The 26,147-nt window shown below is 48.1% G+C and overlaps 2 protein-coding genes across 3 annotated transcripts in view; both read left to right on the top strand.

Moving 5' to 3' along the window:
• thap4 (THAP domain containing 4) overlaps nucleotides 1–26,147 on the top strand; it is a 410,225-nt gene that overhangs the window by 98,682 nt on the left and 285,396 nt on the right. The window lies entirely within an intron of this gene.
• The window catches only part of LOC147116101 (septin-2), a 105,838-nt gene continuing 105,553 nt past the window's right edge, over nucleotides 25,863–26,147 (top strand). For both annotated transcript variants that reach the window (XM_085990829.1, XM_085990832.1), the window contains exon 1: nucleotides 25,863–25,997. The gene's annotated coding sequence lies outside the window, so the exon portion shown is untranslated. The remainder of the gene's footprint in view (nucleotides 25,998–26,147) is intronic.

Raw genomic sequence — 26,147 nt, forward strand, 5'->3', positions numbered from 1 at the left:
GGGCTGCTGGCCGACGACGGATCTCTGGTCTCGGATCCGGAGGGAATCAGCGCGGAGACCCGCGCCTACTACGGGGCTCTGTTCTCTCCGGATCCGTCCAGTGAGGATGCGCGCAGAGTTTTGTGGGAGGACTTGCTGAAGGTCAGCCCGGAGGGCGCCGAAAAATTGGATGCTCTGCTAAGCCTGGCGGAGCTGACCGGCGCCCTCCGCCAGCTCTCAAGGGGAAAGTCCTCGGGGCTGGACGGGCTGACCGTGGAGTTCCACAGGGCGTTCTGGGACGTCTTGGGAGGCGACTACGCGCGGGTCCTGGGGGAAAGTTTTGCGACCGGGGAGATGCCCCTCTCTTGGCGCAGGGCGGTCATTGTCCTGCTGCCTAAGAAGGGCGATCTCCGCCTCCTTAAGAACTGGCGCCCGGTCTCCCTCCTCAGCACGGACTATAAAATCTTTGCCAGGGCCATGTCTGCTCGCCTTGGCACCGTGCTGGCCCACATGATCCACCCCAACCACGGTCCCAGGCCGGACCATCCACAATAACATCCATCTGGTCCGGGACCTGGTCCACCACTCCCAGAGGGCTGGTCTGTCGGTCGCCTTCCTTTCCCTGGATCAGGAGAAGGCGTTCGACAGGGTGGATCACGAGTATCTTGATGCGCTATCAATTACTCATAAAAGACTGAGAGTTAGAAGAGTAACTAAAGGCTTTTATTAACAACAGAATGGAGGTCTGCCTCGCGTGGTCGACCGGTCCATGATACTAAGGGCTGGGGAGCAGTCACCTTTATACTAGGACCTGTGGGAGGAGTCAGCCGAGGCATGTCCAGGCATGTACACAGTGGAATACAAACAGGACAAACAGGAATACAAACAGTGGTTTACCACATTCACCCCTTGTTTAAAATTGAGTCCGGCGGGGTGAAGTGTATTAAAAGTTAGTGTATTGGAGTCTCTCCGGAGGTCTTGTCTGCCGCTGTGATCTGCGTGGCGACGGCAGGGGTAGTGAAGTTTCCGGCGTCGAGTCCAGCGTAGGCTGTGGCACAGGCGTGTCGTCCTCGTAGATGTCGAGCGGGTCGCGGGGCCCAGGCCTGCCGTCTGCTGGGGCTGGATATCGGATCGTGGGGGGGGGTGGTAGTGGGTAGTGGGTTACTGCGGCCCCCGAGGGTGCAAGGTCTCTTATGGAGACTGTGTCCTCCCGCCCGTCCGGGTATGCGATGTAAGCATACTGGGGGTTGGCGTGGAGGAGGTCGACCCTCTCGACCAGGGGGTCCGTTTTATGGGTCCTCACGTGTCTTCTCAGTAGGACCGCCCCTGGGGACGTCAGCCATGGCGGTAGCGATGTCCCCGATGTGGACTTCCTTGGGAAGACAAACATTTTCTCATGAGGGGTGGCGTTAGTGGCAGTGCAGAGCAGTGACCGAATAGAGTGGAGCGCATCGGGGAGCACATCCTGCCAGCGGGAGGTTGGAAGGCCCCTAGACTTTAAGGCTAGCAGGACGGCCTTCCAAACTGTCGCATTTTCTCTTTCCACCTGTCCGTTCCCCCGGGGGTTGTAACTGGTGGTCCTGCTTGTGGCAATACCCCTAGTTAGCAGGTACTGACGGAGTTCGTCGCTCATAAACGATGAGCCCCGGTCGCTATGGATATAGCTGGGGAAGCCGAACAGGGTGAAAAGGTTGTTCAGACATTTAATGACCGTGGCACTGGTCATGTCCGGGCAGGGGAAGTCGAACGGGAAACGGGAGTACTCATCAATAATATTGAGGAAGTACACATTGCGGTCGGAGGAGGGGAGAGGCCCTTTAAAATCGACGCTCAGGCGCTCGAAGGGGCGAGTGGCTTTTATCAGGTGGGCCCTGTCTGGTCTATAAAAGTGCGGTTTGCACTCAGCGCAGACTTGGCAGTTCCTGGTCATGGTCCTGACCTCCTTAATAGAGTAAGGCAGGTTGCGGGCCTTGATGAAGTGGAAGAACCTGGTGACCCCCGGGTGGCAGAGGTCATTGTGGAGGGCCCGCAGTCTATCGATCTGCGCGCTGGCGCAGGTGCCACGCGATAGCGCATCCGGGGGTTCATTTAGCTTCCCGGGCCGGTACAAGATCTCGTAGTTGTAGGTGGAAAGTTCGATTCTCCACCTCAAGATCTTGTCATTTTTGATTTTGCCCCTCTGCTTGTTGTTAAACATAAAAGCAACTGAACGCTGGTCAGTGAGCAGGGTAAATCGTTTTCCGGCCAGGTAGTGCCTCCAATGACGCACAGCCTCCACAATCGCCTGGGCCTCCTTCTCAACAGCGGAGTGTCTGGTCTCCGGGCCTTGGAGGGTTCGTGAAAAGAAGGCCACGGGTCTCCCCGCCTGATTGAGGGTAGCGGCCAGGGCAAAGTCAGACGCGTCGCTTTCCACCTGGAAGGGGATGGATTCGTCCACTGCGTGCATGGTGGCTTTGGCAATGTCCTCCTTGATACGGTGGAAGGCTAAGCGGGCCTCTGCCGTCAAGGGAAAAGAGGTGGACTTGATCAGCGGACGGGCCTTGTCCGCATAGTAGGGGACCCACTGGGCGTAATAGGAGAAAAACCCTAGGCACCTCTTCAGGGCCTTGAGGCAGTGGGGCAGTGGAAGTTCCATAAGGGGACGCATCCGGTCGGGGTCGGGGCCGATGACTCCGTGTTCCACAACACAGCCAAGGATGGCGAGGCGGTTTGTGCGGAATATGCACTTCTCCTTGTTATATGTCAGGTTTAGGAGTTGGGCGGTGCGGAGGAATTTTTCAAGGTTTGCGTCATGGTCCTGCAAGTCACGGCCGCAGATGGTCACATTGTCCAGATATGGGAAAGTGGCCTGCAACGCATTTTGATCTACCATCCGGTCCATCTCCCTTTGGAAGACGGAGACCCCATTGGTGACGCCAAAGGGAACCCTAAGGAAGTGATAGAGGCGGCCGTTTGCCTCAAAGGCAGTGTACTGGCGGTCCTCAGGGCGGATGGGGAGCTGGTGGTACGCTGATTTCAGGTCAATGGTCGAGAAGACGCGGTACTGCGCGATCTGGTTGACCATATCAGCTATACGGGGGAGTGGGTAGGCGTCCAGCAGGGTGTAGCGATTTATTGTCTGGCTGTAGTCGATGACCAGGCGCTGCTTCTCGCCGGTCTTAACGACCACAACCTGGGCTCGCCAGGGGCTGGTGCTGCCCTCAATAATCCCTTCTTTCAGGAGCCGCTCCACTTCGGTTTTAATGAAAACCCTGTCCCCGGCACTGTATCGCCTGCTCTTTGTGGCGATGGGCTTACAGTCGGGGGTGAGGTTAGCAAACAGTTGCGGGGGGGTGACTCTGAGTGTGGAGAGGTTGCACCTGGTGCGCGGCGGGCAGTTTGGAAGCTGCTGGCTGCGGACTGTGAGTGGGGGTAGGGGTCCACCGTACGCCATCGTAACACTTTTAAGGTGGCACTGAAAATCTAACCCCAGCAGGACGGCAGCGCAGAGGTCAGGCAGGACCAGAAGTTTAAAATGATCGTACACGGTCCCGTCTACTACGAGTGTCACCACGCAGTAGCCGCCGATGTCCGCCGACTGGGACTCGGAGGCCATAGAAATCCGCTGTTGCGCAGGCAGGACTGGGAGAGAGCAACGCCGCACCGTGTCGGGGTGGATGAAGCTCTCCGTGCTCCCAGAGTCAAAAAGGCAGATTGTATCGTGACCATTTACCTTAATGTCCATTGTGGAACTGGCCAGTTGGTGCGGTCTCGCTTGGTCCAGTGTAACGGATGCCAGCGTAGGGGTCGGTGTGTCGCTGCGGGTATCAGATGAGGCGGTGTCGGGGGCCTGCTGCGTCCCGGCTGTCGTCCAAGATGGCGGCGTCCATGATCCCCATGTGGCTGGAGGCGTCCAAAATGGCTGCTGTACCGGTGATTCGCACATGGCCGGGGAGGTCCAAGATGGCGGCCCGCATGGCCCACACGCGGCGCTGCTGGGGTTCGGGGTGGCTTTGGCCCTGCAGACGCTAGCGTAGTGTCCCTTCTTCCCGCAGCCCGAGCAGATCGCGTTTTTCGCCGGGCAGCGCGCTCTGGGGTGTTTTGCCTGGCCACAGAAGTAGCATTTCTGGCCTTGGGGCACTGCTGTCTGGCCTTGGGACACTGCTGCGGTAGTTGGGCCGTTGTTGGGGTGTGGCTGGGGTTGCACGGCGCTATGAGGCGGTCCTACCGTGTCCCAGGCTGTCATTCCCCGCGGCGTCCACGGTGCAGAGGAGTAGGCATCCATGCCCTGGTAGGCTGCATCCAACGATAGTGCGAGTTCAGAGGCCTTGTTGAGGTCGAGGTTACTCTGCTCCAACAGTCGCTGTCGGGTGTAATTGGATCCGTGGCCCGCTACAAAAGCGTCCCGGATAAGTTCCTCTGTGTACACGGCGGCCTTTACATCCTTACAACCACAGGCCCGGCCAAGCACAGACAGTGCCTGAAGGTATTCCACGGTCGATTCCCCAGGTTGTTGTTTACGACTCCCCAGGAGGTGCCTGGCGTACACTTCGTTCACTGGGCGCGTGTACTGGTCCTTGAGGAGCTTGATAGCGTCCGCGTACGAGGTCGCGTCTTGGATGACCGAGTACACTCGGTGGTTCACTTTGGAGGTCAGGACATCCAGTTTGTCCTCGTCCGATTTGATTGCTTCGGAGGCGGTCAGGAATTTTTCGAAACACTTAAGCCAGTGAGTAAACTTGGTGGATGAGTCCACCTCCCGATGATCTAAGTCCAGGCATGCTGGTGTGAGGATCTTCTCCATTATAAAAATGTTGTTAATAAAATTGATGCGCTATCAATTACTCATAAAAGACTGAGAGTTAGAAGAGTAACTAAAGGCTTTTATTAACAACAGAATGGAGGTCTGCCTCGCGTGGTCGACCGGTCCATGATACTAAGGGCTGGGGAGCAGTCACCTTTATACTAGGACCTGTGGGAGGAGTCAGCCGAGGCATGTCCAGGCATGTACACAGTGGAATACAAACAGGACAAACAGGAATACAAACAGTGGTTTACCACATATCCCTTCGGGACTCTGCGCGCATTCGGGTTCGGGACGCATTTCGTCGCCCGGGTCCGACTTCTGTACGCCACCGCGGAGTGTCTGATTAAAGTTAACGGGTCCTTCACGGCGCCCCTTCGCTTTGGGAGATGGGTGCATCAGGGATGCCCCATGTCCGGTCAGTTATACGCCGTTTGCGTGGAGCCATTCCTGCGCCTCTTGCGGAAGAGGTTGACGGGACTGGGTCTGCAAGGGCCGGGCGTGGAGGTGGTCCTCTCGGCTTACGCCGATGACGTGCTCCTCATGGTCACGGATCCTGCTGACTTGCGGAGGATGCGGGAATGTCAGCAGATTTACTTGGACGCATCCTCCGCCAAGATCAACTGGGAGAAATGTTCCGGACTCCTGGTGGGTCAGTGGCAGGTGGACTCCCTGCCGGAGGAGTTCAGGCCTTACGCCTGGAGCACCACGCACCTCCTCTATTTGGGAGTCTACCTTAGCCCTGCCGAGGACGCCTGGCCGGCGAACTGGCAAGAGCTGGAGGCCAAAGTCACCGCTCGCCTAGGACGCTGGACAGGACTGCTCCGAGTGTTGTCCTACAGGGGTCGAGCGCTGGCCATAAACCAGCTGGTGGCCGCCATGTTGTGGTACCGGTTGGTCACTTTGATCCCTTCCCCTGCGTTTGTCGCCAAGATGCAGAAGAAGCTCATCGACTCCTTCTGGGACAAAAGGAAGCACTGGGTCTCTGCCGCGGTTCTGTGTCTCCCGCTTAGGGAGGGCAGTCAGGCGCTGGTGTGCCTTCGCACCCAGGCTGCGACTTTCCATCTTCAGATGCTGCAGAGATACCTGTACGTTGAGAATCCTCCGAGATGGTGTGCGCTGGCGACGTTTTTCTTCCGCCAGCTGCACGGCCTCCATTACGACACGCAGCTCCTGTTTGCGAAAGTGGGCAGCAGGCATGCCGGCCTGCGGGAGCTGCCTGTCTTCTACCAGGAACTACTCTGGGTTTGGAACTACGTCGCTTCCAGGCGGAGCTCTCCCCCGTCAGGAGTGGCGGCTCTCCTTCGGGAGCCGCTGCTCAGGAATCCGCACCTCCACGACCGCGGGTTCGGGCGGCTGGCGGAGGGCAGGGCTGTGCCTGGCAAGGTGACTAGAGTCGGGGACCTGCTCGATGGCGGAGGAGCGGGCTGGATGGCGCCGGAGGAGCTGGCGCGGCGCCTGTCCTGGGCCAACGTCCGGCTCACGGTCGAAGCCATCGAATCGGTGAAAGCAGCACTGGGCCCCGACTCCACTAGGTGTATCGAGGCGGCTCAAGCACGTGGGGCAATCCCGTCCGAGCTTACCCCCATTCGGACAGAATTCCTCATCGGCGCCCGGCCCCGAAACTCCCCCCGGGAACCGGCGCCTCACAACTTGAGCCGTCTCGAGGAAATACCCTCCGTGCCTTTTCATTCCGCGCAGAGGGGTTTCCTGTACGGGCTGCTCCTGCACACTCTCCACTTTGCCATCTTCGTCTACCGTCCGGACACGCCTTGGCGTGGCGTCTTGCCGACTGGCGGTGGTGGAGGTCCCCAATGGAGGGCTCTCTACGCGGGAGTCCTCCCTTGTTCCATCGGGGACTTGGCCTGGAGGGTGTTGCACGGAGCAGTCCCGTGCAATAAGGTTTTAAGTAGGTTCACGGACTCCCAGGCCGCCTGCATTTTTTGCGGCCTGGAGGAGTCCGTGTTTCACGTTTATATGGAGTGTGAGAGGTTGCAGCCCCTCTTTCACTACTTGAAGGGGCTGCTCCTCGATTTTTGGTTGCACTTCAGTCCCACGCTCTTGATCTACGGTCACCCGGTGCGGAGGGGAGCGGACAGGTTGGAGGACCTCCTTGTGGGCCTGCTCCTGGGCCTGGCTAAAAGAGCCATCAATTGGTCCAGGCAGCAGGCGGTCGAGGGGGTCGTCCAGCCGGATTGCCTGCCTCTCTTCCGCGGCCATGTTCGCGCCCGGGTGGCCCTGGAGATGGAGCACGCGGTGTCCGCCAGCGCACTTGAGTATTTCCGCGACCGGTGGGCGCCACGGGGACTGGAGTGCATTATCAACCCGGAAAACCAAATTTTAATTTGATTTGTTAAGTTTTAGTTGAACTTTTGTTTATTTACAGTCCAATTGGGTTTTTTTTGGGGTCCAAACAAAAAGAGTACCCTCTGTTCAGTAAATACCTGTTATTATTGTTCTCCTGCAGTCCATGTATTATTGATACTCGGACACTACACTGATCTACATGCCAAGAGGCGCCAGAGCAGGTAGCTGCAGTTTCTGCAATCATTGTAAATGCAGAAATTTAACACCTTGAAGGTTAGTGTCTGCTGAGTTTACCTACATAGGATTACTTAGGATATACAACACAGAAACAGGCCATTCGGCCCAACCAGTCCATGCCAGCGTTTATGCTCCACTCGAGCTTCCTCCCGTCTTTCCTCATCTAACTCTATCAGCATAACCCTCTATTCCCTTCTCCCTCATATACTTTTATCTAGCCTCCCCTTAAATGCATCGATACTATTTGCTTCAACCACTCCCTGTGGTAGCAAGTTCCACATTCTCACCACTCTTTGGGTAAAGAAGTTTCTTCTGAATTCCCGATTGGATTATATGGTGACTATCTTGTATTGATGGCCTCTAGTTTTGCTCTTCCCCACAAGTGGAAACACACTCTCTGTGTCTACTCTATCAAAACCTTTCATAATTTTAATCATAATTAGGTCACCCTTCAGCCTTCTCTTTCAAGAGAAAAGAGACCCAGCCTGTTCATCCTTTCCTGATAACCTCGCATTCCTGGTATCATATTTGTAAATTTTTTTTGAACTCTCTCCAGTGCCTCTATATCCTTTTTATAATATGGCGACCAGAATTGTACACAGTACTCCAAGTGTGGTCTAACCAAGGTTCTGTACAAGTTTAGCATAACTTCTCCACTTTTCAATTCTATCCCTCTAGAAATAAACCCTAGTGCTTGGTTTGCTTTTTTTTATGGCCTTGTTAACCTGTGTCGCTACTTTTAGTGATTTGTGTATTTGTATTCCAAGATCCCGTTGCTTGTCTACCCTGCTTAGATTTGTATTTTCCAAGTAATATGTGACCTCCCTATTTTTCTTACCAAACTGTAATACCTCACATTTATCAGTGTTGAAATTCATTTGCCAATTATATGCCCAATCTGCAAGTTTATTAATGTCTTCTTGTAATTTTTTGTCGTCCTCCTCAGTACTGACTACCCCCCACCCTAATTTGTTGTCATCTGCAAATTTAGAAATTGTGTTTTTGATTCCAAAGTCTAAATCATTAATATAGATTGTGAACAACGTTGGTCCCTGCACTGATCCTTGTGGGACCCCACTTTCCACCTTCTGCCACTCTGAATAGCTACCCTTTACCCCTACTCACTGCTTTCTGTCCTAAAGCCAGCCAGCAAGCCATTCTGTTACTTGTGTCCTGACTCCACATTCTCTGACCTTTTTCATTAGTCTATTATGTGATACTTTATCAAAGGCCTTTTGGAAAGCTAGATTAATTACATCCACTGCATTACCCTTGTCTACTCTCTGATACCTCTTCAAAAAATTCAGTGAAGTTGGTCAAGCAAGACTTTCCCTTTTGAAGTCCATGCTGACTATTCATTATTATATTTTTGGTTTCTAGATGTTCTTCTATTTTCTCCTTTAGTAGGGATTCCATTATTTTTCCTACCACCAATGTTAAGCTGACTGGTCTATAGTTCCCTGGACATGTTCTATCTCCCTTCTTAAATATAGGTATTACGTTAGCTATCTGCCAGTCCTCTAGTATTACATCTTTTGCTAATGAATTATTAAATATGTGTAATAGTGCCTCTGCTAAGTCTTTCCTAGATTCTTTCAAAATGTAATCTGTCCGGACCAGGGGTTTTACCCTCTTTTAGTTTGATTAATTTATTTAATATTTCTCCTCTTTATTTTAAATGCAGTTATATCATTTCTAATCTCATCTTCCGATGTCACGTCCACCTGACCTGTCTCCCTGGTAAATACTGAAGCAAAGTAATTGTTTAATATTTCTGCCATTTCGCTATCGCTGCCTGTGATTTTATCCTGACCGTCCCTTAGTGGCTCTATTCCCATCCCGACTTATGTACCTGTCGAATATTTAACTATTTTGTTTTTTGTTCCTTGATAAGTTAATTTCATAGTTCTTCTTTGCCTTCCTAATTGTCTTTTTGACTTCTCTCCTAATCTCTTTGTATTCTCCCTTGTCACGCTTTCCCCTGCTGTCCATTTACTTAGTGTATGCCTCTTTCCTTACCCTCAAATTTTCCCTTATGTCTTTATTCATCCATGGTGTTTAGCTTGTTCTTGTTTTTTAGCGGAATATATTTTTCCAGGAATAACAACAGAAAGTGCTGGAAAAACTCAGCAGGCCAGTCAACATCAGTGGAGAGAGAAATAGAGTCAGCGTTTCAGGTCGAAACCCTTCGTCAAGACGGATGTTGCCTGGCCTGCTGAGTTTTTCCAGCATTTTCTGTTGTTATTTCGGATTTCCAGCATCCGCAGTATTTTGCTATCATATTTTTCCAGGACTCTGTTGAACACCATTTTAAATGTTTTCCATTGCTGTTCTACTTCATTGTTTACCAGTATTGTTGTCCATTTTATCTTCCCAAGTTCTATTCTCAGCCCTTCAAAATGGACTTATCTTCAATCTATTACCCTAGTCTTCATCATATTTATGTCCTTCTCAATTATTATCTTAAAGTGTATTATATTATGCTATTGCCCAGATGTTCCCCTACTTTTACTTTTCTTATTACCTCTTTCCAGTGTTGTGGTATATGGCATGGCAGCAACACACACTTTCAACTCAACCTTTCATGGAACGCTTGCTCAACACTAGGGAACCCTTTGGCCTATCTTTAACCATCACGAGGCAATCAATATTCATTCATGACATACATCACACAATCCAAGGAAACTTTTCGATGATGGTGGTTAGGACCTTAAAAGTCTCCACAGGCCGATTAAAAAGAGCATAAGAATCCGAACTTCTCTGAGCCACATCCAATGTAGAAGCTTGCTCAAAAGCACTCTTAAGATCAAAGTCTTATTTTCTAACAACCGCTGATGAATTGATCTTGACAGTAATCCATTAATAAAAGCATCCCGTACCGATTCTTCCTTATATTCTTCAGCCGTCACGGCCTTATAATTACAGTTAACACTAAGGCACTGAAGTGCTTGTAAATAAGTATCCAAAGATTCTCCCACCTGCTGCCTACGGGCAGATAGAAGGTGACGTGCAAATACCTCATTCTTTGGTTTAACAAAAATCTTTTCCAATGTAGAAATAGCCACTTCGTAAGTTTTACAGTCCAAAATATACTTATACACATCCGGAGCAATGTAGTTGATCAGCATATTCAGCTTATTTAGAGACTATTGATCCAACACGCCCAAAAAGTTTTTAAATGTACAATACCAGTGTTTCCATTTATCATCCACTCCTGCAGAATTAGGGTCAGCATTAAATCGTTCTGGTTGAAGATATCGCTCCATTCTGACATAAAGTTAATAAATTGAAATAAAGAATAGATTTGCCTTTCTAATCTAGGCTTTATTAACTTAAAAATCCTGTAGCACATCTTTCAACACCCAGTCCCAACTAAAGGCTGGAAAGAACTGAATTTAAGATGGCCACCACAAATCACATGACATCAACTACCAATGAGATTACAGCATATATCCCAAGGCAGGAAACAAACAACCAATCACAATACTTCTTACTAAACATAAAGAATAATCACCACATTCACCCCTCCTTTTAAAATATACTCCAACCTAAATAACCTTTACAATTTATAATTAATTATTTACAACTAAAACTATGCACAGAGAAGAATAAAACTATTCAACATGACAATACCAAGTGACAACAACAAATAGTAACATTGCACATAAGTATTAAGTATCTCGCAACTAAAACAATATAATATAATATTTCAACAATTTTAAAACACCACTATCAATTTAAAAGTCCATTTTCAATCGGTCGACCGGATATCTTGTTCGTGTCGACCTTCTTAACCTTGGTGAAATTCCTTGCCCTCCCACACCAGGAGACACAGAAGTATCTTCTGCAGGAAGGCTATCCATATCCCGATTCTCAACGGTTTCCGGATTAGAAATCCCATCAGGAGGTAAACTGGGACGGTCATAAACATCCATCGAGGGCTGACTAATAGAAGTATAATTATCTGCAATCGGATTGGAAATATTCATAGTATCTGTAACATCATCCACATTATCTGAATCATGACTATTGTTAATATCCTCAGAAGAGGGCTGGCCACCACAAGGAGCCAAGTCTTTAATTGAAACGGTACTTTCTTTCCCATCTTGGAATCAAATATGAGCATATTGGGAATTTGCCTCCAACAGCTCCACCTCCTCCACTAAAGGATCATATTTTGACAATCTAACATGGCGTCGAAGCAGCACAGGTCCCTGCATAGTAAGCCATGAAGGTACCGAATATCCCGTAGTAGATCTCCGCGGATAGTTAAAGAGCCTTTCATGGGGGGTCACATTAGTAGCCGTTGAAAGCAATGATCTAATGGAATGCAGGGCATCAGACAGTACCATTTCCCACTGTGTATTCTTAAGGTTCCGGGATGTCAAAGCCAGCATAACTGCCTTCCAGATCACCCCATTGTATCGTTCGCACTGTCCATTACCCTGGGGATTATACGGGGTAGTTCTGCTAGTAGAAATTCCCCGACTCTGAAGGTATTCCTTCAACTGGGAAGACATAAAAGAACTTCCCTGATCCGAATGGATATACGCAAGCATCCCAAAGATGACAAAAAGTTGAGTCAGACATTTGATAACTGTAGCAGCTGATACATCTGCGCAAGGAAAAGCAAAAGGGAACCTTGAAAACTCATCCACAACAGTAGATATATATCGGTTTTGAGTAGTTGAAGGAAGAGGCCCCTTAAAACCGACGCTCAAACGTTCAAAAGGAGAAGTAGCCTTTATAAGATGAGCTCGTTGAGGCTTAAAGAAATTCGGTTTACACCGAGCACAGATAGAACATGATGAAGTCATCCACTTGCCGTCTTCAACTGAAAAGGGCAAATTCTTACTGCGTACGAAGTGTACCATCCTCGTAACCCTAGGATGACATAAGGCATTGTGAAGATTAATAAGCGTATCTCCGTGAATCACAGAACAATAAGCCCTCGACAGCGCATCAGCAGCAACATTATCCTTCCCCGGACGATAAACTATATCAAAATGGTAACATGCCAACTCAATCCTCCACCTCATTATTTTATCATTCTTAATCTTTCCAAAATGTTTGACATCAAACATAAAGGACACAGACTTTTGATCAGTTACCAACGTAAAATGTCACCCCGATAAATAATGTCTCCATTTACGCAGTGCTTCTACTATTGCATACGCCTCTTTCTCTATTGAAGAATGCCTTTTTTCACTATTGTTCAAGGTACGTGAGAAAAAGGCCACAGGTCTTCCATTTTAGTTCAGAGTAGCCCCAATTGCAAAATCAGAAGCGTCCGTCTCAATCACAAAAGGAACCTGCTCATCAATAGAATGCACAACTGCTCCAAGGATATCCTTTTTAAAATTATCAAAACACGTCCTGGCCTCCCATGATAGAGGATATGTCGTAACCCGAATAAGAGGCCAGATCTTCTGTGAAAAATTTGCAATCCAATTAGAATAGTAAGAAAACAGTCCAACAACTCATTGCAAAGCCTTAGAATTAGTAGGACAAGGTAAATCAATCAATGGTCGCAGACGTTCTGGGTCTGGTTTAATCTTGTTTCCCGAGATAATATACCCCAGTAGATTTACCTCAGTGGTCGAAAAGGTACACTTCTCTTTATTGAAAGTTAAACCAACTTTTTCCGCAGCTTGAAGGAATCTTTCTAAATTAGAATCATGCTCCACCCTTGATTTGCCACACACCGTGATGTCATCTAAGTATGAAAAGGTGTCAGAGAGAGAGTTATCACTTATAAAAGCATCCATTGCCCGTTGAAAACAAGCAACACCATTAGTAACACCAAATGGTATTCGGCAAAACTAATACAGCTTTCCACCAGCCTCAAAGGCCGTATATGGTTGATCCTTCTTAACAATAGGAATCTAATGATAAGCACTCTTTAGGTCAATAGTGCTAAAAACCTTATACTGAGATACTTTATTGATAAGCTCATCAATCTTAGGCAAAGGGTACGCATCTAATTGAGTATACCTATTAATAGTTTGGGAATAGTCTATCACCATTCGTTTCTTACGTCTCTCGTTAGTCGTGACAACTACCTGTGCCCGCCAAGGCGAACAACTAGGTTCAATGATTCCTTCCAATAAGAGACATTGAACTTCAGAATTAATAAATTCTCTATCCTGACTGCTATACCTTCCTGACTTGGTAGCAATTGGCTTACAATCCGGCATCAAATTAGAAAAAAGTGATAATGGAGAAATGGATAAAGAGGTTAATCCACAAATAGATAAAGGTGGCTTAGTCCCTCCAAATGAAAGACTGAGAGACTCGTGTAACTGAAGCACATCATGACCAATCAAAATATCTGCACAGAGATTAGGCAAAACAGATAGGCGTATATCAGTATACGTATTACCTAGAAGAATCAATTTCACAAGACAACAACCAGCTACTTGTGAAGTGAGAGTCGTCTGAGCCATACACACCTGATAGGAAACAGGCGAAATTTTCAAATGCTTCTCCTTTGCAAACTGAAGACTTATAAAACTCTCGGTACTGCCCGCATCTATAAGGGCCTTCACTTCCAACCCATTAACTTGGGCCGTAACTATAGCTTTGTTTAGGCCATGAGCAAATGCAGCAGAAATTGATGCAATAAACGCCCTATCTAAAGGCTGAATCGTCACAGAGGAGGTAATTGAACCTGATGATTTACACACACGTGCGTAATGACCTCTCTTGCCGCATTTACTACACACAGCCTCCCGAGCAGGACACTTCAGACGAGGATGCCGGACGTTCCCACAAAAATAACACTTCTGAATCCTAGAGGCAACAGCCGCTGAAGTAGAAACTGTTTCAGAATCTAGTAAACCACTCCTATTAAGTCCACATAATTCCTTTTCATCCGGAACTGCCGAAACCACAGTCACAGGCCGATTAAAAAGAGCATAAGAATCCGAACTTCTCTGAGCCACATCCAATGTAGAAGCTTGCTCAAAAGCACTCTTAAGATCCAAAGTCTTATTTTCTAACAACTGCTGACGAATTGATCTAGACAGTAATCCATTAATAAAAGCATCCCGTACCGATTCTTCCTTATATTCTTCAGCTGTCACGGCCTTATAATTACAGTTAACACTAAGGCACCGAAGTGCTTGTAAATAAGTATCCAAAGATTCTCCCACCTGCTGCCTACGGGCAGATAGAAGGTGATGTGCAAATACCTCATTCTTTGGTTTAACAAAAATCTTTTCCAATGTAGAAATAGCCACTTCGTAAGTTTTACAGTCCAAAATATACTTATACACATCCAGAGCAATGTAGTTGATCAGCATATTCAGCTTATTTAGAGACTCTTGATCCAACACGCCCAAAAAGTTTTTAAATGTACAATACCAGTGTTTCCATTTATCATCCACTCCTGCAGAATTAGGGTCAGCATTAAATCGTTCTGGTTGAAGATATCGCTCCATTCTGACATAAAGTTAATAAATTGAAATAAAGAATAGATTTGCCTTTCTAATCTAGGCTTTATTAACTTAAAAATCCTGTAGCACATCTTTCAACACCCAGTCCCAACTAAAGGCTGGAAAGAACTGAATTTAAGATGGCCACCACAAATCACATGACATCAACTACCAATGAGATTACAGCATATATCCCAAGGCAGGAAACAAACAACCAATCACAATACTTCTTACTAAACATAAAGAATAATCACCACAACCCCTCACCCCACTTACATGCTGCATGTCCTTATAATTTTAGAGGCCACAGTGGCCTATTGTGTAGCAATAGCAGGGCTCTCATTAAAAAGTCTGCCCTTCACCAATCTCTTTATGATTGCAGGAAAAAGAAGCCAAGAACAGAATGGCCCATTTAAAATACTGCACATGCGTGATTTTACTCATTGAAAAGCTGGCGAGCCGGATGAGCAGGAGGTCCAGAACATTGGTGACGCTGGGTGTCATCAGTGTACATGTGGAACCTGATGTTGTGTTTTCGGATGATGTCGCCGAGGGGCAGCATGTACATGAGAAACAGGAGGGGGCCAAAGATAGATCCGTTGGTGACTCCAGAGGTAACGGGAGCGGGAAGAGAAGCCATTGTAGGTGATTCCTTGGCTACAACTGGATAGATAAGAATGGAATCAGGTGTGTGCAGTCCCACCAAGCTGGACGATGGAGGTAAGGCATGGTGTGGTCAACCGTGTCAAAGGCTGCAGACAATTGTTCACAGAACTATAGTCCACTCTGGAGTGCATAGCAATCAAGTGCATCTACAACTGAAACTCCTCCAAACAGAGGCACTCAACACTTCTGTGGGTTCTCCTGCAGTGTCATAAATGATGTAATAGAGACTCTGGCCTAGAAATGTTCCAGTTGAAAAAGCGATTTACTTGTACTTCTTTCAATTTAGTACACTGTATTCACTGCTCTACATTAGGGAGACCAAACACAGATTGGGTGACCACTTTGCTGAACACCTCCGTTCAGTCTGCAAGCATGACCTTGAGCTTCCGGCCGCTTGTCAATTTAATTTTCCCTCCCACTCCCACTCTGATCTCTCTGTCCTTGGCCTCCTACATTGTTCCAATGAATCTCAATACAAGTTTGAGGAACGGCACCTCATCTTTCTACTAGGCACTTAACATTGAGTTTAACAACTTTAGATCTTAACCACTGCTCCCATTCTCTCTCGGACAGCAGGTATTGGTAATGGAGAATGTCTGCACCAGAGCCACTGGGAGTGGAGGAGGCATGGGGTGGTGCTTGGGGTGGGGATTCCCTATCGGTACACAGCTAGCAGGGTGGTCTGCACACCTGGGGTCTACCTGCCTTTCTTCCGCCACATTCCTGGCCCATGGTATCCCTTTCCACTTAGCTAGATTTTCCATGTTTCCCTCCTTCTCTGCTGTTACCATTCACACCTCCTCTGCACCCATCTTTTGTTTCTATTCTTGTCTCATTACCACCCCCTTTCGCCTTGCACCATCATTTAATCACTCCTGCCCTCCACCCATCACAGACCTTCTACTTTGTTCTTTCCCTGACCCTCCCCGCTGCCTTTTCCCTGCCTCTGTACTTGTTTAAACACTGCTACATCTCTAAAATCTTCCAGTTTTGATGAAAGGTCCTCAACCTGAAACGCTGGGGGTGATTTTATCAATGGGGACGTGATGGAGGCGGGAAAGCTGCGTATCGGGTTTTAGCCCCGCCTCCATCGACGTCTGGCCAACCCACGCTATTTTCCCTTGATTGGCCTTGTTAAGCCCGCCCAGCTTATATCTATATATATAAACCAGTATGTCTCTCTGTCTGTCTCTCTGTCTGTCTCTCTGTCTGTCTGTCTGTCTGTCCGGCTATACAATCAAAAGTTATAGAGCGTACCTACACATATGTTATATCAAAAGAAAACTTATCATTAGGGGACTCTCATAGGCATATTTACTTTTTGGTTGGACAAAAGTTGTGCCGACGGTATACAAAAAACGTTCAAAATTCCACTCATTAGCATCGAGTGACGTGAAGGTTGACCAATCGTACAGTCGAGCGACCCGATGGTCGACCAATCGCTGCGTCATGGGGGCGGGTTCATTGCGTGTGCGGGCGGACCATCCTAGAGTTGAAAGACGTGATGATTCACCAATCCTACACTTCAGTGACCTGATGGTTGACCATGTGTGGGCGGGCCTAATCATTCTGAACTGAGGTGAGTGTCAGCCATCTTGATTCTTAACTATACATTTCTTTTTCCCATTGGGGTTTTATCTTTTTAAAAAAAATACAAACATTTCGGCCATTTCCTCCACACTTGCATTGGAAATCAACTTTTTTTTTAAAAAACCCTGGGAGCGCTTTCCGACAAAGATGTCGCGGTTTTCATTCGGAGGCAGACGGGAGGGGGGAGAACGTTTCATGGATTTTTCCCCCCTTTAATTACCGACTTTTAAAAATGTTACTTCAGTTTTTTCCTAAAAATATAAATAAACTGTCTGTTCATAGCTCCTTATTTCTCTCGGGGTTTTATCTTTTAAAAAAAAAACATTTCGGCTCCTTCTCCTCACGTCACCTAGCAACAGTAACCAGGGAAGCCTCAGTCCAACGTGACAAGGAACGACTACAACTACCAGCATGCTGTGTGCGTGCTGCACATGCGCATTCAGAGTGTAACTGGGCGTGCTCCGACTCACTCGCTCCCTCACTCCAGTCCCGGGCGGCGTCTCAAGCCCGAGACACAGGGCGCGGTAGCGCAGGCCCAGCCGCAACTGGCGGTCTTCAAGCCGGCTCGGGGGGGGGTCCGGTGCTCGGGAGGGTGGGGGGCAGTGCTCGGGAGGGAGGAGGGGGGGCGCCGGGGCTCGGGAGGGCGGGGGAGGGGGCGCTGGGGCTCGGGAGGGCAGGGGTCGGGGCTCGGGATGGGGGGAAGGGTTACCCCGGCAACCGGGCCCGGCCGTCTTTCACAGCCTCAAGCCGGCTCACGCCCGTTCCCAGGGCTTGGCTCCATTTGCGGCCGTGGGCCACTCGCCCTCTCTCTCTCCTTTCCTCTGTCTCTCTCTCCTCCCCACTCCCCTCTCCCTCCCTCTCCCCCCTCCCACCCCCCCTCCCTCTCCCTCCCCCCTCCCTCTCCCCCCTCCCCTCCTCTCCCCTCTCCCCCTCTCTCTCCCCCCCTCTCTCTCCCCCCTGCCTCACCCTCTCTCTCTCCCCTGCCTCACCCTCTCTCTCTCCCCCTCTCTCTCTCCCCCCTCCCTCCCCCTCTCTCTCTCCCCCTCCCTCCTCCTCTCTCTCTCTCCCCTCCCTCCCCCCCTCTCTCTCTCCCCTCCCTCCCCCTCTCTCTCTCCCCCCCTCCCTCACCCTCTCTCTCTCTCCCTCCCCCTCTCTCTCTCCCCTCTCCCTCCCCTCTCTCTCTCCCCCTCTCTCTCTCCCCCCTCCCTCCCCCTCCTCCCTCCCCCTCTCTCTCTCCCCCCTCCCTCCCCCTCTCTCTCTCCCCCCTCCCTCCCCCTCTCTCTCCCCCCTCCCTCCCCCCTCTCTCTCTCCCCCTCCCTCCCCCTCTCTCTCTCCCCCTCCCTCCCCCTCTCCCTCTCTCTCTCTCCCCCTCCCTCCCCCTCTCCCTCTCCCCCTCTCTCTCTCCCCCTCCCTCCCCCTCTCTCTCTCCCCCTCTTTCTCTGCCCCCTCCCTCCCCCTCTTTCTCTGCCCCCTCCCTCCCCCTCTTTCTCTGCCCCCTCCCTCCCCCTCTCTCTCTCCCCCCTCCCTCCCCCTCTCTCTCTCCCCCTCTCTCTCTCCCCCTCTCTCTCTGCCCCCTCCCTCCCCCTCTCTCTCTGCCCCTCCCTCCCCCTCTCTCTCCCCCCTCTCTCTTTCCCCCCTCTCTCTTCCCCCAGTCTCTCTCTCTCCCCCAGTCGCTCTCTCTCTTCCCCCCAGTCGCTCTCTCTCTTCCCCCCAGTCGCTCTCTCTCTTCCCCCCAGTCGCTCTCTCTCTTCCCCCCAGTCGCTCTCTCTCTCTCTTCCAACAACAACATGCCCCTAAAAAAGCCTCGGCACCGCCGGGCACTCCAGCTAGTATTATATATTTTGATCAGTTATTTTGTAATTATTTCCTATATTTTTTTCTGAAACTGAAGTATTTTATGTTACCTTTAACACTACTGATGACCTGGACTTCGCTCTCATCTTTTTTTGTTGTCTTTCGGCTATTTTTAGTTTTGTTTCTATCTGAGCCCATAATACTGTCTGCATTAAAGATGTATTGAAAATATAATTTTCTGTTTAAAAGTATTAGTTGATTTGCCATTTTGGGAGAAAGAAATGTTTTATAAGTTGTTAAAACTTATTAGAATCAGTAGTTGTCCCACTAATGTTGTACCCTCCCCTTGAACTTCACCAACAGCAGCCAAAGACTCAAAAACAGACTTCAGTTGCTCTCACCCCAAACTCTGTGGGAGTTAGTCTGGGGTTGTCCTTTAGCGGTTGCTCGAAACTGGTAATTAATGCAATTTTAGCTGCCTTCTTGCTATCAATGAACTTTTTCCTGCCATCCAGCCAACTTCCTTATTTTGATAGGTTGAATTCACCTACTCAGCAATTTGTCCCATGTACATAGGATGTAGGATGTATTCAACTTGGGAAGAGAGATTATGCTCGGACAGCGAAACCTGGCAAGTATGCACGAGGAAAAACAGAAAATGCTGTAAACATTCAGCAGGTGCCGTATACTTCTACCTCAGTAACATCGCCCTCCTCTGCCCCTGCCTCAGCTCATCTGCTGCAGAAACCCTCATCCACGCTTTTGTTACTTTTAGACTTGACTATTTCAATGCTCTTCCGGTTGGCCTCCCATCTTCCACCCTCCATAAACTTGAAGTCATCCAAAACCCAGCTGTCCATAACCTCACTCGCACCGAGTCCTGTTCACCCATTACCCCTGTGCTCGCTGACCTACATTGGCTCCCAGTGAATGGGCCAAATGGCCTCCTTCTGTGGTGTATAGGAACATAGGAACAGGAGTAGGCCATTCAGCCCATCAAGCCTTTTCTGCCATTCAATGAGATCATAGCTGATCTGCAGCCTAACTCTGTATCCTTTGGCCCATATTCCTTAATACGTTTAGTTAACAAAAAGCTATCAATCTCTGATTTAAAATTAATAATTGATCTAGCATCAATTGCCATATCTTACTACAGTTATACAGGGCCTTGGTGAGACCACACCTGGAGTATTGTGTGCAGTTTTGGCCTCCTTACCTAAGAAAGGATATACTTGCTGTTGTGTTTGTACCACTATACACAACTACATAAAATAATAAAGCAGCAGAGACTGAGAGTAACTTCAAGTGATCTTTACTGGTTAACTGGAACTTCGGCACTGACTATACAAATCAATACGCGTCTGTTATATACGCTCGCAACTAAGGATGTACATCCGCAAAACAAAGTAGTCCCTTCAATGTTGTATACATTACACTTCCTCCCCCTTTAGTTTAATAGTATATTAACGCAAAATTTCTATAATTAACATACAGAGCCTGTCTTTACAGTAGCCTTTTTGTTTTCTTAAAAGTAACAAAATTCAAATTCCAACATAACATTTATTTTGTCAACAGCTCTTTTACAAGTCAAGTCTCTGGGGAGGCCTCCTCTGCCTCTCTGGGTAACGTCTCTCCAGACTCTTTTGCTTTGGGGAATGAGACTGTACAGGTACAGGTGCATCAGGTGAGCTATCAGCACAGGTAGAGCTCTCAGCTGTGGATGAGGCTGGTGCTGATGCTGATGAATCAGGAGTGTCTGTTTCCATTTCAGGTGAGTCTGGGCGAGGCATAGGGGTGTTTTCCACCTGAACATCCAGAATTTGGTCCACATGATGTCTCAAAACGTTCTCTCCCACATCCACAATATACATCAGTGGTCCCTCTCTTGTGGATATTGTCCCTGGTTGCCACTTTTCCGTCCGGAAATCATGAGCAAGAACTGACTGTCCCACACTGAAGCTTCTTGTTGGCTTAGCATTCAAATGTTTGAATTGTTTGTTCTCTACATCATGACGTACATTCGGTTTAAGAAGGTCCATGCGAGATCTCAGGTTCCTGTTCAGAAACATCATCGCTGGAGTCTGATTAGTGGCTGCGTGTACTGCGTTCCGATAAGCAAAGAGGAAATTGTCTATCTTGTGTTGCAGTGGTAGATTCTCGCTGTACATTGCTTTGATGGCCTTCTTGAAAGTCTGTACGAATCTTTCTACCAAGCCATTTGTAGCTGGATGGTACGGGGCAGATGTGTAGTGCTTGATTCCATTTTTTCTCATGAAACCTTGGAATTCGTCAGAGACAAATTGTTGTCCATTGTCTGTGCAGATTTGTTCTGGTAGGCCATTTCTAGCAAACATGGTCCTCAGAACTGAAATGGTCTTTTCAGATGTGGTTAATTTCATTTTAATGACCTCGGGCCATTAGGAATGTGCATCGACTGCAATCAAGAACATGGAGTCCATGAACGGTCCAGCAAAGTCAATGTGCACACGTTGCCATGGTGATGAGGGCCATTCCCATGGATGGAGAGGGGCTTGTTGTGGTGCGTTCTGGACCTTTTGACATCCTGAGCAGCTCTTTGTCAGGTCCTCGATCTGTTTGTTAATTCCTGGCCACCACACGTATCCACGGGCAAGGCTTTTCATCTTTACCGTACCCAAGTGGCCTTCATGCAGTTCATCTAGCACTCGATTACGAAGCTTGGGAGGAATCACAACTCGTGAGCCGCACATCAGTGTTCCCCGACACACTGATAACTGCTCCCTCCTAGCTGAGAATGCTGGAAACAATGAGTCACCATGCGCTGGCCATCCCTTCACAGTGATGTCATAAACTTTTGACAATGTAGGGTCATTGCGTGTTTCTCTTTCAATGAGCGAGTTTGTCACTGGTAGCTGCTCAACTATTGTCGTGTGAAATACCTCTGTTGAGTCAACTGTTGTAGTTCTCTCTGAGGTCGGCAGTGGTAAACGTGACAAACCATCGGCGTTGACATGTTGCTTGGTCCCCTTGTATTCAATATCATACAGGTGAGCCCCTAGGAAGAGTGACCATCACTGCAGCCGTTGTGCCGTCATCACTGGAACGCCCTTCCTTGGGTTGAAGATTGAAATGAGAGGCTGGTGGTCAGTTAACAGTGTAAACTGTTGACCATACAAGTAGTAGTTGAATTTCTTGACTCCCCACACAAGGCTGAGGGCTTCTTGGTCAATCTGTGCATAATTGCGTTCAGCTGTAATCAATGATCTTGAGGCAAAGGCTATTGGTCTTTCTGAGCCGTCTGGGAACTTATGTGACAACACGGCACCAATGTCATCGGGTGAAGCATCACATGCCAGTCGAATAGGTAAGGATGGGTCAAAGTGAGCTAGCACCTCTTCTGAAGTAATGAGTCTTTTACTCTCTTGAAAAGCTTGTTCACAGCTGTTACTCCACTTCCATTGTGACCCTGTCTGTAGCAGTGCATTTAGTGGATGTAACACTGTGGATAGGTTGGGCAAGAACTTGTGATAGCAGTTCACCAGTCCAAGATATGATCTCAACTGAGACACATTTTCAGGTGTTGGTGCATTAATCACAGCTTCAATCTTGTCTGGAGACTTGTGTAAACCGTCCTTGTCAATCACATGTCCACAGTATGAGATTTCCTTTTTGAAAAACTCACACTTGTCCCGGTTCGCTCGGAGCCCATACTCCCGTAACCTGATGAGCACCTGTTCGAGGTTGGAAAGGTGGTCGTTGTCATTCTTGCCAGTAATTATGATGTCATCAAGATAACACTGAGTACCTGGGATCCCCTGCAGGACTTGGTCCATTGCCCTTTGCCAGATTGCAGGAGCTGATGCTATTCCGAATACCAGCCGATTGTACTGGTAAAGACCTTTGTGCGTATTTATTGTCAGGTACTTCTTTGATGCATCATCAATTTCCATTTGGAGATAGGCCTGGGCCAAGTCAATCTTTGTGAAGCGTTCCCCCTTGACAGGGAAGCAAAGATGTCCTCAATGCGAGGCAATGGGTACTGTACTGTGTGGAGGACTGGGTTAACAGTCACTTTAAAGTCTCCGCAGATGTGCACTTTTCTTGGCTTTCCTGGTTTTGTGCTGGAGGTTTTCTTCATCACTGGAACTATAGGTGTGGCCCATTCACTCCAATCCACCTTGGACAGGACCCCTAACTGCTCCAAGTTCTCCAGCTCTGCTTCTACTGAAGGGCGAATTGCATAAGGCACTGGTCTGGCCTTGTGGAACTTTGGATTTGCGTTCTCCTCAATCTTAATTTTTGCTTTCTTGCCCTTAAGTGTTCCTATTCCCTTCTTGAACACTTCCTGAGAGTCAGAGAGTATTTGTGACAGTCTCTCAGGAGTGGCGTTGCTGTCCTCCTTTGCTGACACAAACAGTGCTTGGATGGTCTGCCAATCCAACTGTATTTTCCTGAGCCATTCGCGTCCCAGCAATGGTGGTCCTCCATTTTCCACTACATAGAGGTTCAATTGCGGTATTTTTTTTTCTTTGTATGTCACTGTCACTTTTATTTTACCTTTGGGGCACACTCTTTGTCCTGTGTATGTCTTTAACAGTACTTTAGTTGGCCTTAGCGGTATGTGTGAAAACAGCCGTTTGTAGTCATGTACAGAGATCACTGTTAAAGCTGAGCCTGTGTCCAACTCCATTTTCAGCCAACTCCTGCCACTTCTGGAGTAACCCATATTATTCTGTGATCCCCTGTCTCTTTCACGCTGTGTAGTTTTAGACAAGCCAGCTCTTCCTCTGAGTCTGTGTCACTTTTTTCTTTATCTGAACGGTCTTCAGTCACGTGGTGTACCTTCTTGTATCTATCTTTGAAAGGTTTCTTGTTTTCAATCACTTGATGTACCTTTTTGTTACTCCGTATTGTATCAGTTTTCGGCTTCTTATTTGCTTTGCAGACTCTTTCAATGTGCCCTCGTCTGCCACATTGTCTGCAATCTTTGTCTTTAAACCAACAGTCATTGTCGTCATGTGACATTTTGCCACAGTGATAGCACTTCTTTTCTTGTTTCAGTGACATTTTATTAGTTGAATATTCCAGGGATTTTTGTTGAATGTCTAAAGCGCCACATGCTGCTGCTTCCATTGATATTGCAATACTCAGAGCCTTCTCCAATGTGAGGTCTTTTTCAGACAGGAGCTTCTTTTGGGTGCTTTCACTTTGCATGCCACACACAAATCTGTCCCTCAATGCGTCTGATAAGCCCACTCCAAATTGGCAATGTTCTGATAATTTGCGCAACTTTGCCAAATATTCAGAAATGCTTTCATTTTCGCTCTGGTTCCGTTTATGGAATTTAAATCTTTCGGCTATGAGCAGTGGTTTGGGGCTTCAATGGTCTTGGAGTGTGTCCAGTATTTGTTTGAATGTTTTGTTTGCTGGCTTTTCAGGGGTTAATAAACTACGTAGCAGCCCGTATGTCTTTGCGCCCATAACAGTCAGCAAAACTGTGGCTTTCTTTTCTACCTCCACTCCGTTAGCCTCACAGTACAACTCCACTCTTTCAATGTAAGTTGCCCAGTCTTCAATGCTACTATCAAATGCTGCAATCGTGCCAATCATCACCATTTTTTTTTCCAAACCCGTTTTTCATTCTTTACTAGTTAGCTAGCGTCATGCAAGTCCTGTGCACTTTTCACTTGACTTACGTATCCCCTGCCTAGCTTAGCAAGCGTGCTCCGTTTTCTCTACCTTTTCGCTCCTTTCTTCCAAGTTTCGGTGTCCTCTGGATGCGATGCCAGAATAGGAAGACGTAGGTTCATAATTCTCATCACCAATTTGTTGTGTTTGTACCGCTATACACAACTACATAAAATAATAAAGTAGCAGAGACTGAGAGTAACTTCAAGTGATCTTTACTGGTTAACTGGAACTTCGGCACTGACTATACAAATCGATACGCGTCTGTTATATACGCTCGCAACTAAGGATGTACATCCGCAAAACAAAGTAGTCCCTTCAATGTTGTATACATTACACTTGTCATAGAGGGAGTGCAGTGAAGATTCACCAGACTGATTCCTGGGATGGCAGGACTGACGTATGAGGAGAGATTGGGTCGACTAGGCCTCTATTCACTAGAGTTTAGAAGAATGAGAGGGGATCTCATTGAAACGTATAAAATTCCGACAGGGCTAGACAGACTGGATGCAGGGAGGATGTTTCCCCTGGCTGGGAGGTTTAGAACGAGGGGTCACAGTCTCAGGATACGGGGTAGGACATTTAGGACTGAGATGAGGAGAAATTTCTTCACTCGGAGGGTGGTGAACCTGTGGAATTCTCTACCACAGAAGGCTGTGGAGGACAAGTCACTGAATGTATTTAAGAAGGAGATAGATAGATTTCTAGACACAAAAGGCATCAAGAGGTATGGGGAGAGAGCGGGAATATGGTATTGAGATAGAGGATCAGCCATGATCTATTTTTCTGTTTCTATGCCATTTGCGGAAGAGAATTCCAAACTTCTACCATGCTTTGTGTGTGATAACACTCCTGTGAAGTGCCTTGGGACATTTTACTATGTTAAAGGCGCTAAATAAATGCTGAGTGTTTTTCAGCATTTTCTGTTTTTATTTCAGTTTTTCAGTATTTGCAGTATTTTGCTTTTGAATCTATGATATATTGCAAGTCTTGCAAAAAGCACACATATCCAGTTGACATCACATTTCACGTTTAAGTATTCCTGAGGTACAGTATCGGAAAGGACAGGTCGTGTAGAGAAGGTGGGACAACAGAGGGACAACCAGTAAACTAAGACAAGAATATATATAAACAAGGCGAAAATATATTTATAAACTCAGGGATATACCTGTTTATACACTGTATGAATGGAACCGCGTTTATGTGTTCAACCATAAATGTATTTTGATGCTTTGGCAACATAAGATGTACCTTATCATGCCAATAAAGCGATTTGTATTGTATTGTATTATTGTGTGCCTTTTCTCCGTCTCTTAAAGTGCAGCAGCGTGTGTGCCTGTCCCTTTTAAACAGGCCCCACAAGGCATATGCCTGCCCCTTTAAACAGTCCCCGCCCGCCCGGTAGGGTGTGGCACAGAGTGCGCTGCAGCCCCGGTCTCGCGAGACTGCTGGAACGCCGGGCAGCGTTCGCTTAGTAGAGAGGGGAGATCGCAGCCTGGGCCCGTAGACACCAGACCACATCACAGCAGTCCAGCCCCGTGAGTATTAGTCGGTCCCCGGCGACTGCCCCAGACCATTTCCCGCCGAGCCTGCGGGCTCTCACCACCACTTAACCGAGTTGGTGCAGCTCCGGCTCTTCCGCCTGACTCCGGCCCGGGGCGGAGCGGGGAGCAGTGTCTTGGTTAGCA

This window comes from Somniosus microcephalus, chromosome 6, assembly GCF_052327205.1.
Source record: "Somniosus microcephalus isolate GS21.2 chromosome 6, FLI_Smic_1.0, whole genome shotgun sequence".
NCBI lineage: Eukaryota > Metazoa > Chordata > Chondrichthyes > Squaliformes > Somniosidae > Somniosus > Somniosus microcephalus.